We start from the raw sequence: 13,304 nt of genomic DNA, 5'->3' as shown, positions 1-13,304 counted from the left end.
TCAAATCCAGGGGACTCGAACTCCTGGGTATACTAATACTCTTTTTCAAGTACAGCGGACTCAAACCCCTGGGTATACTACAACTTCTTTTCAACTCCAGGGTACTCGAACCTCTGGGTATACTACTGCTACTTTTCAACACCAGGGGACTCGAACCCCTGGGTACACTAAAACTTATCAACTCAGAGGACTCATACCCTGAGTATACTAATACTACTTTTCAACTCCACGGGACTCAAACCCCTGGGTATACTACTCCTACTTTTCAACCCCAGGCGACTCGAACCCCTGGGTACACTACTACTAATTTCGAACTGCAGGGAACTCGAACCGCTGGGTATACTAATACTACTTTTCTTCTACTTTCCAACTCCAGGGGACTCGAACCGCTGGGTATACTACTACTGCTTTTCAACTCCGGGGGAATAGATCTCCTGGGTACACTACTACTACTTTTCAAATCCAGGGGACTCGAACTCCTGGGTACACTACCAGAAATTTTCAAGTCCAGGGGACTCGGACCGCTCTGTACACTACTATTTTTCAACTCCAGGGGACTCGATCCCCTGGGTACACTACTACTAGTTATCAAGTCCATGGACTCGAACCCCTGGGTACACTAATACTCTTTTTCAACTCCAGGGGACTCGACGCCGCGGGTACACTACTACTACTTTTCAACTCCTAGGGAATCGAACGCCAGGGTACATTAATTTTCTTTTTCAACTTCAGGGGACTCGAACCCCTGGGTACACTACTACTACTTTTCAACTCCAGGGGACTCGAACCCCTGGGTATACTTCTACTGCTTTTCAACTCCAAGGGACTCGAACTCCTGGGTATACTATTACTACTTTTCAAGTCCAGGGGCCTCGAACCCCTGAGTATACTACTACTGCTTTTCAAGTCCAGGGGACTCGAACCCCTGAGTATAGTACTACTGCTTTTCAAGTCCAGGGGACTCGAACTCCTGGGTATACTACTACTACCTTTCAAGTCCAGGGGACTCAAACCACTGGGTATACTACTACTGCTTTTCAACTCCAGGGGACTCGAACCCCTAGGTACCTCACTACTACTTTTCAACTCCAGGCACTCAAACCCTTGGGTATACTACTGCTACATTTCAACTCCAGGGTACTCGAACCCCTTGGTACACTGCTACAACTTTTCAACTCCAGGGGACTCGTACCCCTGGGTACACTACTGCTACTGTTCAACTCCAAGGAGTCGAACCCTTGGGTACACTAATAAACTTTTTCAACTCCAGGGGACTCAAAGTCCCGGGCACACTACTAATACTTTTCAAATCCAGAGGAATCGAACCCCTGGGTGTACTACTACTACTTATCAACTCCAGGGACTCGTACCCCTGGTACACTACTACTGATTTTCAACTCCAGGACTCGAACCCCTGGATAGACTAATACACTTTTTCAACTCCAGGGGACTCGAAACCCCGGGTACACTACTACTTTTCAATTCCAGGAGACTCGAACCCCTGGGTACACTGCTACTACTTTTCAACTGCAGGGGACTCAAACCCCTGGGTATGCTACTACAACTTTTCTACACCAGGGTACTTGACCCCTGGGTATACTACTACTACTTTTCAACTGAAAGGAGTCAAACCCTTGGGTACACTAATAAACTTTTTCAACTCCAGGGGACTCAAGGTCCCGGGTACACTACTAATACTTTTCAACTCCAGGGGAATCGAACCCATGGGTGTACTACTACTACTTATCAACTCCAGGGACTCGAACCCCTGGGTACACTACTAGTGATTTTCAGCTCCAGGACTCGAACCCCTGGATAGACTAATACACTTTTTCAACTCCAGGGGACTCGAAACCCCGGGTACACTACTACTACTTTTCAATTCCAGGGGACTCGAACCCCTGGGTACACTGCTACTACTTTTCAACTGCAGGGGACTCAAACCCCTGGGTACACTACTGCTACTTTTCAACTCCAAGGAGTCGAACCCTTGGGTACACTAATAAACCTTTTCAACTCCAGGTGACTGGAGGTCCCGGGCACACTACTAATACTTTTCAAATCCAGAGGAATCGAACCCCTGGGTGTACTACTACTACTTATCAACTCCAGGGACTCGTACCCCTGGTACACTACTACTGATTTTCAACTCCAGGACTCGAACCCCTGGATAGACTAATACACTTTTTCAACTCCAGGGGACTCGAAACCCCGGGTACACTACTACTTTTCAATTCCAGGAGACTCGAACCCCTGGGTACACTGCTACTACTTTTCAACTGCAGGGGACTCAAACCCCTGGGTATGCTACTACAACTTTTCTACACCAGGGTACTTGACCCCTGGGTATACTACTACTACTTTTCAACTGAAAGGAGTCAAACCCTTGGGTACACTAATAAACTTTTTCAACTCCAGGGGACTCAAGGTCCCGGGTACACTACTAATACTTTTCAACTCCAGGGGAATCGAACCCCTGGGTGTACTACTACTACTTATCAACTCCAGGGACTCGAACCCCTGGGTACACTACTAGTGATTTTCAGCTCCAGGACTCGAACCCCTGGATAGACTAATACACTTTTTCAACTCCAGGGGACTCGAAACCCCGGGTACACTACTACTACTTTTCAATTCCAGGGGACTCGAACCCCTGGGTACACTGCTACTACTTTTCAACTGCAGGGGACTCAAACCCCTGGGTACACTACTGCTACTTTTCAACTCCAAGGAGTCGAACCCTTGGGTACACTAATAAACCTTTTCAACTCCAGGTGACTGGAGGTCCCGGGTACACTACTCATACTTTTTAACTCCAGGGGAATCGAACCCCTGGGTGTACTACTACTACTTATCAACTCCAGGGACTCGAACCCCTGGGTGCTCTACTAATACTTTTCAACTCCAGGGGACTCGAACCCCTGGGTACACTATTACTGATTTTCAACTCCAGGACTGGAACCCCTGGATAGACTAATATTCTTTATCAACTCCAGCGGACTCGAAGCCCCGGGTACACTACTAAAACTTTTCAACTCCAGGGGACTCGAACCCCTGGGTACACTGCTACTACTTTTCAACTCCAGGGGACTCGAACCCCTGGGTATACTATTACAACTTATCAACTCCAGGGACTCGAACCCTGGGTACACTACTAATACTTTTCAACTCCAGGGTACTCGAACCCCTGTTTACCCTACTACAATTTTTCAACTCCAGGGTACTCGACCCCTGTGTATACTACTACTACTTTTCAACTCCAGGGGACTCGAAGCCCGGGGTACACTACTACTATTTTTCAAATCCAGGGGACTCGAACCCCTGGGTACACTACCAGAACATTTCAAATCCAGGGGACCCGGACCCCTGGGTACACTATTACAACTTTTCAAATCCAGGGGACTCAATCCCCTGGGTACACTACTACTACTTTTCAAATCCAGTGCACTCGAAACCCTTGGTATACTACTACTGCTTTTCAACTCCAGGGGACTCGAACTCCTGGGTATACTAATACTATTTTTCAAATCCAGGGACTCGAACTACTGGTACTCTAATACTCTTTTTCAACTCCAGGGGACTCGAAGCCCCGGGTACACTACTACTACTTTTCAAATCCAGGGGACTCGAACGCCTGGGTACACTACTACTACTGTTCAACTCCAAGGAGTCGAACCCTTGGGTTCACTAATAAACTTTTTCAACTCCAGGGGACTCAAGGTCCCGGGTACACTACTAATACTTTTCAACTCCAGGGGAATCGAACCCCTGGGTGTACTATTACTACTTATCAAATCCAGGGACTCCAACCCCTGGGTGCACTACTAATACTTTTCAACTCCAGGGGACTCAAACCCCTGGGTACACTACTACTGATTTTCAACTCCAGGACTCGAACCCCTGGATAGACTAATACACTTTTTCAACTCCAGGGGACTCTAAACCCCTGGGTACACTACTACTACTTTTCAACTCCAGGGGACTCGAACCCCTGGGTACACTGCTACTACTTTTCAACTCCAGGGGACTCGAACCCCTGGGTACACTAATACACTTTTTCAACTCCAGGGGACGCGAACACCTGGGTACACTACCAGAACTTTTCAACTCCAGGTGACTTGGACCCCTGGGTACACTATTACAAATTTACATATCCAGGGGACTCGATCCCCTGGGTACACTACTACTACTTTTGAACTCCAGGGATCTCGAACCGCTGGGTATACTAATACTACTTTTCTTCTACTTTCCAACTCCAGGGGACTCGAACCCCTGGGTATACTACTACTGCTTTTCAACTCCAGGGGAATAGATCTCCTGGGTACACTACTACTACTTTTCAAATCCAGGGGACTCGAACTCCTGAGTACACTACCAGAAATTTTCAAGTCCAGGGGACTCGGACCCCTGGGTACACTACTACTAGTTATCAAGTCCATGGACTCGAACCCCTGGGTACACTAATACTCTTTTTCAACTCCAGGGGACTCGACGCCCCGGGTACACTACTACTACCTTTGAACTCCAGGGAACTCAAACCGCTGGGTATACTAATACTACTTTTCTTCTACATTCCAACTCCAGGGGACTCGTACCCCTCTGTACACGAATGCTGTTTTTCAACTCCAGGGGACTCGATCCCCTCTGTACACTAATGCTGTTTTTCAACTCCAGGGGACTCGATCCCCTGGGTACACTACTACTAGTTTTCAAGTCCATGGACTCGAACACCTGGGTACACTAATACTCTTTTTCAACTCCAGGGGACTCGACGCCCCGGGTACACTACTAATATTTTTCAACTCCTAGGGAATCGAACCCCTGGGTACATTAATGCTCTTTTTCAACTTCAGGGGACTCGAACCCCTGGGTACAGTACTACTACTTTTCAACTCCAGGGGACTCGAACCCCTGGGTATACTTCTACTGCTTTTCAACTCCAAGGGACTCGAACTCCTGGGTATACTACTACTACTTTTCAAGTCCAGGGGACTCAAACCCCCAAGTATACTACTACTGCTTTTCAAGTCCAGGGGACTCGAACTCCTGGGTATACTACTACTATCTTTCAAGTCCAGAGGACTCAAACCACTGGGTATACTACTACTGCTTTTCAACTCCAGGGGACTCGAACCCCTAGGTACCTCACTACTACTTTTCAACTCCAGGCACTCAAACCCTTGGGTATACTGCTGCTACATTTCAACTCCAGGGTACTCGAACCCCTGGGTACACTGCTACAACTTTTCAACTCCAGGGGACTCGAACCCCTGGGTACACTACTTCTACTGTTCAACTCCAAGGAGTCAAACCCTTGGGTACACTAATAATCTTTTTCGACTCCAGGGGATTCAAGGTCCCGGGCACACTACTAATACTTTTCAACTCCAGGGGAATCGAACCCCTGGGTGCACTACTAATACTTTTCAACTCCAGGGGACTCGAACCCCTGGGTACACTACTACAACTTTTCAACTCCAGGAATCGAACCCCTGGATAGACTAATACACTACTGTATACTACTACTACTTTTCAACTCCAGGGGTCCCGAACCCCTCTGTACACTACTACTAATTTTCAACTCCAGGCTCTCGAACCCTTGGGTATACTACTACTACTTTTCAACTCCAGGGGACTCGAACCCCTGAGTACACTAATACTACTTTTCAACTCCAGGGGACTCGATCCCCTGGGTTCACTACTACTACTTTTCAAACCCAGGGACTTGAACCCCTGGTACACTAATGCTCTTTTTCAACTCCAGGGCACTCGAAGCCCCGGGTACACTAATACTACTTTTCAAGTCCAGGGGACTCAAACCCTGAGAATACTAATACTACTTTTCAACTCCACGGGACTCAAACCCCTGGGTATAGTACTACTACTTTTCAACTACAGGGGACCCGAACCCCTGGGTACTCTATTATGACTATTCAACTCCAGGGGACTCGAGCCCCTGGGTATACTACTACTACCTTTCAACCCCAGGGGACTCGAAACCCTGGGTACACTACACCTACTTTTGAACTACAGGGAACTCGAGCCCCTCGGAATACTACTCCTACTTTTCAACTCCAGGGGACTCGAACCCCTGGGGACACTGCTACTACTTTTCAACTCCAGGCACTCGAACCCCTGGGTATACTACCAATACTTTTCAACTCCAGGGGACTCCAACCCTTGGCTATACTAATACTACTTTTCAACTCCAGTGGACTCAAACCGCTGGGTATACTACTACTACTTGTCAACTCCAAGGGACCGGAACCCTTGGGTACACTAATACTCTTTTACAACTCCAGGGGACTCGAATACCTGGGTACACTACTACTACTTTTCAAATCCAGGGGACTCGAACTCCTGGATACACTACCAGAAATTTTCAACTCCAGGGGACTCGGACCCCTGTGTACAATAATACTATTTTTCAACTCCGGTTGACTTGATCCCCTGGGTACACTGCTACAACTTTTCAACTCCAGGGGACTCGAACCCCTGGGTACACTATTACTACTGTTCAACTCCAAGGAGTCGAACCCTTGGGTACACTAGTAAACTTTTTCAACTCCAGGGGACCCGAACCCCGGGTACACTACTTCTACATTTCAACTCCTGGGGAATCGAACCCCTGGGTACACTAATGCTCTTTTTCAACTTCAGGGGACTGGAACTCCTGGGTATACTACTACTACCTTTCAAGTCCAGGGGACTCAAACCACTGGGTATACTACTACTGCTTTTCAACTCCAGGGGACTCGAACCCCTAGGTACCTCACTACTACTTTTCAACTCCAGGCACTCAAACCCTTGGGTATACTACTGCTACATTTCAACTCCAGGGGACTCGAACCCCTAGGTACCTCACTACTACTTTTCAACTCCAGGCACTGAAACCCTTGGGTGTACTACTGCTACATTTCAACTCCAGGGGACTCGAACCCCTGGGTACACTGCTACAACTTTCCAACTCCAGGGGACTCGAACCCGTGGGTACACTAATACTACTTTTCAACTCCAGGGTACTCGAACCCCTGGGTACACTACTACTACTTTTCAACTCCAAGGAGTCGAACCCTTGGGTACACTAATAAACTTTTTCGACTCCAGGGGACTGGAGGTCCCGGGTACACTACTCATACTTTTTAACTCCAGGGGAATCGAACCCCTGGGTGTACTACTACTATTTATCAACTCCAGGGACTCGAACCCCTTGGTGCACTACTAATACTTTTCAACTCCAGGGGACTCGAACCCTGGGTACACTATTACAACTTTTCAAATGCAGGGGACTTGATCCCCTGGGTACACTACTACTAGTTTTCAGGTCCAGGGACTCGAACACCTCGGTACACTAATACTCTTTTTCAACTCCAGGGGACTCGAACCCCTGGGTACACAACTACTACTTTTCAACTCCAAGGAGTCGAACCCTTGGGTACACTAATAATCTTTTTCAACTCCAGGGGACTGGAGGTCCCGGGTACACTACTCATACTTTTTAACTCCAGGGGAATCGAACCCCTGGGTGTACTACTACTGCTTATCAACTCCAGGGACTCGCACCCCTGAGTGTACTACTAATACTTTTCAACTCCAGGGGACTCGAACCCCTGGGTACTCTACTACTGATTTTCAACTCCAGGACTGGAACCCCTGGATAGACTGATACTCTTTTTCAACTCCAGGGGACTCAATGCCCCGGGTACACTACTAAAACTTTTCAACTCCAGGGGACTCGAGCCCCTGGGTACACTGCTACTACTTTTCAACTCCAGGGGACTCGAACCCCTGGGTATATTACTGCAACTTATCAACTCCAGGGACTCGAACCCTGGGTACACTACTAATACTTCTCAACTCCAGGGGACTCGAACCCCTGTGTACCCTACTACAACTTTTCAACTCCAGGGTACTCGACCCCTGTGTATACTACTACTACTTTTCAACTCCAGGGGACTCGAAGCCCGGGGTACACTACTACTACTTTTCAAATCCAGGGGACTCGAACCCCTGGGTACACTACCAGAACATTTCAACTCCAGGGGACTCGGACCCCTGGGTTCACTATTACAACTTTTCAAATCCAGGGGACTCAATCCCCTGGGTACACTACTACTACTTTTCAAATCCAGTGCACTCGAAACCCTGGGTACACCAATACTACTTTTCAACTCCAGGGGATTCGATCCCCTGGGTACACTACTACTACTTTTCAAATCCAGGGACTCGAATCCCTGGTACACTAATACTCTTTGTCAACTCCAGGGCACTCGAAGCCCCGGGTACACGAATACTACTTTTCAACTCCAGGGCACCCGAACCCCTGGGTACGCTAATGCTCTTTTTCAACTCCAGGGGACTCGAACCACTGGGTACACTAGTACTGCTTTTCAACTCCTGGGGACTCGAACTCCTGGGTATACTACTACTACTTTTCAAGTCCAGGGGACTCGAACCACTGGGTATACTACTACTACTTTTCAAGTACAGCGGACTCAAACCCCTGGGTATACTACAACTTCTTTTCAACTCCAGGGGACTCGAACCCCTGGGTACACTACTACTACTTTTCAATGCCGTCAACTCGAACCCCTGGGTACAGTACTACAACTTTTCAACTCCAGGGTACTCGAAACTCTGGGAATACTACTGCTACTTTTCAACACCAGGGGACTCGAACCCCTGGGTACACTAAAACTTATCAATTCAGGGGACTCATAACCTGAGTATACTAATACTACTTTTCAACTCCACGGGACTCAAACCCCTGGGTATACTACTCCTACTTTTCAACCCCAGGCGACTCGAACCCCTGGGTACACTACTACTACTTTTGAACTCCAGGGAACTCGAACCGCTGGGTATACTAATACTACTTTTCTTCTACTTTTCAACTCCAGGGGACTCGAACCCCTGGGTATACTACTACTGCTTTTCAACTCCAGGGGAATAGATCTCCTGGGTATACTACTACTACTTTTCAACTCCAGGGGACTCAAACCCCTGGGTATACTACTACTTCTTGTCAACTCCAAGGGACCAGAACCCCTGGGTGCACTAACACTACTTTTCAACTCCTGGGGACTCGGAACCCTGGATACACTATTACAACTTTTCAAATGCAGGGGACTCGATCCCCTGGGTACACTACTACTAGTTTTCAGGTCCAGGGACTCGAACCCCTGGGAACACTAATACTCTTTTTCAACTCCAGGGGACTCGAAGCCCCTGGGTACACTACTACTACTTTTCAACTGCAGGGGACTCCAACCATTGCGTATACTACTACTACTTTTCAACTCCAGGGGTCCCGAACCCTGGGTACACTACTAATAATTTTCACCTCCAGGGGACTCGAACCCCTGGGTACACTACTACAACTTTTCAACTCCAGGGGACTCAAACCCCTGGGTATACTACTACTACATTTCAACTCCAGGGGACTCGAACCCCTGGGTATACTAATTCTCTTTTTCAACTCCAGGGGACTCGAAGCCCCGGGTATACTACTACTACATTTCAACTCCAGGGGACTCGAACTCCTGGGCATACTACAACTACTTTTCAAGTACAGCGGACTCCTACCCCTGGGTACACTACTACAACTTTTCAACTCCAGGGGACTCGAACCCCTGGGTATACTACTACTACTTTTCAACGCCGGCAACTCGAACCCCTGGGTACAGTACTACTACTTTTCAACTCCAGGGTACTCGAACCACTGGGTATACTACTAGTACTTTTCAACTCCAGGGAACTCAAACCCCGGGTATACTACTACTACTTTTCAACTCCAGGGGACTCGAACCCCTGGGTATACTACTACTACATTTCAACTCCAGGGGACTCGAACCCCTGGGTATACTAATACTGTTTTTCAACTCCAGGGGACTCGAAGCCCCGGGTATACTACTACTACATTTCAACTCCAGGGGACTCGAACACCTGGGTACACTAATACTCTTTTTCAACTCCAGGGGACTTGAACCCCTGGTACACTACTACAACTTTCAACTCCAGGGGTCTCAAACCCCTGGGTATACTACTAATACTTTTCAAATCCAGGGGACTCGAAGCCCTGGGTACACTACTACAACTTTTCAACTCCAGGGGACTCGAACCACTGGGTATACTACTACTACTTTTCAAGTACAGCGGACTCAAACCTCTGGGTATACTACAACTTCTTTTCAACTCCAGGGGACTCGAACCCCTGGGTACACTACTACTACTTTTCAACACCGGCAACTCGAACCCCTGGGTACAGTACTACTACTTTTCAACTCCAGGGTACTCGAACCACTGGGTATACTACTACTACTTTTCAACACCAGGGGACTTGATCCCCTGGGTACACTACAACTTTTCAACTCAGGGGACTCATACCCTGAGTATATTAATAGTACTTTCCAACTCCACGGGACTCAAACCCCTGTGTATACTACTACTACTTTTCAACTCCAGGGGACCCAAACCCCTGGGTACACTATTATGACATTTCAACTCCAGGGGACTCGAACCCCTGGGTACACTACTACTACTTTTGAACTCCAGGGAACTCGAACCGCTGGGTATACTAATACTACTTTTCTACAACTTTTCAACTCCAGGGGACTCGATCCCCTGGGTATACTACCACTACTTTTCAACTCCAGGGGACTCCAACCTTGGCTATACTAATACTACTTTTCAACTCTAGGGGACTCAAACCCCTGGGTGTACTACTACTACTTGTCAACTCCAAGGGACCAGAACCCCTGGGTACACTATTACTACTTTTCAACTCCAGGGACTCCAACCATTGAGTATACTAATATTGCTTTTTAACTCCAAGGGACTCAAACCCCTGGGTATACTACTACTACTTTTCAACTCCAGGGGAATCGACCCCTTGGATATACAAATACTACTTTTCAGCTCCAGGGAACCCGAACCCCTGGGTACACTACCACTACTTTTCAACTCCAGGGACTCGAACCCCTGGGTAAACCGCTACTAATTTTCAACTCCAGGCACTCGAACCCTTGGGTATACTACTACTGCTTTTCAACTCCAGGGGACTCGAACCGTTGGGTATACTAATACTACTTTTCAACTCCAGGTAACCCGAACCCCTGGGTACACTACCACTACTTTTCAACTCCAGGGACTCGAACCCCTGGGTAAACCGTTACTAATTTTCAACTCCAGGCACTCGAACCCTTTGGTATACTACTACTACTTTTCAACTCCAGGGACGCGAACCCTGGGTACACTACCACAACTTTTCAACTCCAGGGGACTCGAACCCCTGGGTATACTACTACTACATTTCAACTCCAGGAGACTCGAACCCCTGGGTATACTAATACTCTTTTTCAACTCCAGGGGACTTGAACCCCTGGTACACTACTACTACTTTTTAACTCCAGGGGACTTAAACCCCTGGGTACACTACTACTACGTTTCAACTCCAGGGGTCCTGAACCCCTCTGTACACTACTACTACTTTCAACTCCAGGGGACTCGAACCCCTAGGTACACCGCTATTACTTTTCAACTCCAGGCACTCGAACCCTTGGGTACACTACTACTACTTTTCAACTCCAGGGGACTCTAACCCCTGGGTACACTGCTACTACTTTTCAACTCCAGGGGACTCGAACCCGTGGGTACACTAATACTACTTTTCAACTCCAGGGGACTCGAACTCCTGGGTACACTATTACGACTATTCAACTCCAGGGGACTCGAACTCCTGGGTACACTACTTCTACTTTTCAACTCCAAGGACTCGAACCCTTGGGTACACTAATACTCTTTTTCAACTCCATGGGACTCGAGGCCCCGGCTACACTACTACTACTTTTCAACTCCAGGGGACTCAAACCCTGAGAATACTAATACTACTTTTCAACTCCACGGGACTCAAACCCCTGGGTACACTACTACTACTTTTCAACTCCAGGGGACCCGAACCCCTGGGTACACTATTCCGACTATTCAACTCCAGGGGACTCGAGCCCCTGGCTATACTACTACTACTTTTCAACCCCAGGTGACTCGAAACCCTGGGTACACTACTCCTACTTTTGAACTACAGGGAACTCGAACCCTTGGGTATACTAATACTACTTTTCGACTACTTTTCAACTCCAGGGGACTCGAACCCCTGGGTACACTGCTACTACTTTTCAACTCCAGGGGACTCGAGCCCCTGGGTATACTACTACTACTTGTCAACTCCAAGGACCAGAACCCCTGGGTATACTAACACGACTTTTCAACTCCTGGGGACTCGGAACCCTGGGTACACTATTACAACCTTTCAAATCCAGGGGACTCGATCCCCTGGGTACACTACTACTAGTTTTCAGGTCCAGGGACTCGAACCCCTGGGTACACTAATACCCTTTTTCAACTCCAGGGGACTCGAAGCCCCTGGGTACGCTACTACTACTTTTCAACTGCAGGGGACTCCAACTATTGGGTATACTAATACTACTTTTTAACTCCAGGGGTGTCAAACCGCTGGGTATACTACTACTACTTTTCAACTCCAGGGGTCCCAAACCCTGAGTACACTACTAATAATTTTCAACTCCAGGGGACTCAAACCCCTGGGTACACTACTACAACTTTTCAACTCCAGGGGACTCGAACGCCTGGGTATACTACTACTACATTTCAACTCCAGGGGACTCGAACCCCTGGGAATACTAATACTCTTATTCAACTCCAGGGGACTCGAAGCCCCGGGTATACTACTACTACATTTCAACTCCAGGAGACTCGAACTCCTGGGTATACTACTACTACTTTTCAATTACAGCGGACTCACACCCCTGGGTATACTACAACTTCTTTTCAACTCCTGGGTACTCGAACCACTGGGTATACTACTACTACTTTTCAACTCCAGGGGACTCGAACCCCTGGGTATACTACTACTACATTTCAACTCCATGGGACTCGAACCCCTGGGTATACTAATACTGTTTTTCAACTCCAGGGGACTCGAAGCCCCGGGTATACTACTACTACATTTCAACTCCAGGGGACTCGAACACCTGGGTTCACTAATGCTCTTTTTCTACTCCAGGGGACTCGAACCCCTGGTACACTACTACAACTTTCAACTCCAGGGGTCTCAAACCCCTGGGTATACTACTGCTAGTTATCAACTCCAGGGTACTCGAACCCCTGTGTACACTACTAATACTTTTCAACTCCAGGGGACTCGAACCCCCTGGTACACTACTACTGCTTTTCAGCTCCAGGGGTATCGAAATCTTGGGTACACTACTACTGCTTTTCAACTCCAG

Source organism: Carcharodon carcharias, chromosome 3, assembly GCF_017639515.1.
Source record: "Carcharodon carcharias isolate sCarCar2 chromosome 3, sCarCar2.pri, whole genome shotgun sequence".
Taxonomy (NCBI): Eukaryota; Metazoa; Chordata; class Chondrichthyes; order Lamniformes; family Lamnidae; genus Carcharodon; species Carcharodon carcharias.
The sequence above is the reverse complement of the archived record's forward strand: the minus strand, read 5'-3'. Positions refer to the sequence as shown.